The sequence below is a fragment of the Carassius gibelio genome, chromosome B5 (assembly GCF_023724105.1).
Source record: "Carassius gibelio isolate Cgi1373 ecotype wild population from Czech Republic chromosome B5, carGib1.2-hapl.c, whole genome shotgun sequence".
NCBI lineage: Eukaryota > Metazoa > Chordata > Actinopteri > Cypriniformes > Cyprinidae > Carassius > Carassius gibelio.
In genome coordinates this window covers 15,130,455-15,131,777 of record NC_068400.1, presented here as the reverse complement: position 1 = coordinate 15,131,777, position 1,323 = coordinate 15,130,455, and positions in this window count along the sequence as shown.

Genomic DNA, 1,323 nt, shown 5'->3' with positions numbered 1-1,323 from the left:
CTCCTTTAGGACCCAGGCGGTAGCTGCTTTAAATGCCTGATCAAAACTTGTGTTAGCCTGTTGTAATCGAGCTAAATTCTCTATACAAAATAAAAGCATAACAAAAAGCCTAAAACCAGCATTCAGTAGCTTCATGCTGCAGACAAAGATCACATAATGTGTTATTTTTGTAAAGCAACAGAATGTAATCAACACAGTCATTTACAGGTATGCACATGGATAATAACAATAAAGTGTATTACAGTATTTACAAGTAAAAATACAAACTAGAAATGTTTCATAAGTAATGCACCAGTAAAACATTTTAAATAAATTTTAATTTGCTGGAAAACCTCATCACAGCTTTTTGGATACACACACATCAGTTGTTATTTACTTATTTTGACTTTTTCCTTCAGCACCCATGGTTTCTGAATCATTGCAACCCTGGTAGTTTCATCAAACCAATTAATTAATGTAACAAACGATTGTGTAATTAATTATAATGTGCTATGTATAGTTTGTTTTGTAGTGAATGTTCTGCAAATATTGATTTCATGTTATTTAAAAATGATTACTTACAAAGAAAATCAATATAGTAATCATCACAGTAAAATGACAGTGTGATCACAGCATTTACAATTTTAATTGTATAACTGTTATATAACAGTAGATAAAATATCACAACAGCTATTTTTACACTAAATTCAAAAACACTCGTTATTTAAATTTGAGTGTGCTAAATGTAGTCAGTAAAATAGTTTTCTCTATAACTTGAGACTCTGGTAATCTACTATAAAGTGGGCAAAATGCATATTCATCATTGATTTAAATCTAGTTTGTAGTTATTTTCCAGATTAGAAATAAATGAGTAAACTAGCAAGCAAAACTGCTAGGATTCTTCTTTATACTTTTTTATATCTATATATTTTTTCCCTATTTCAATTTCTTGTGCATTGATTTACTATTAACGATAATCAATTGTGTTTATTACATTAAATAAAAGAGAGAAAAAGAATAAGGTACCCACCGAGGACGCCTAAGAGGTGTAATGTCAAAAAAAATCCACTGGGTGTCACCCATGCTCCCTTATAACTATTAAAATACTCTTTTTAGGTATTTTCGTATGAATGTATTTAATAATTTGACCATATTTTGTACAATAAACACGTTCAGTTTATAAAATACTCAATCAACGTGTACACGTGCCATCACGGGGCAAAGAAAGTAAGAATAAATGCTTGAAATATCCTTATCCAGTCTTCACCCAGAGGACCCCTAAGAGGGAGGCCGTCGCGACGCCTATCTGAAAAACGCGACCGAGGGTCAGTTGTTTTCCTGTAC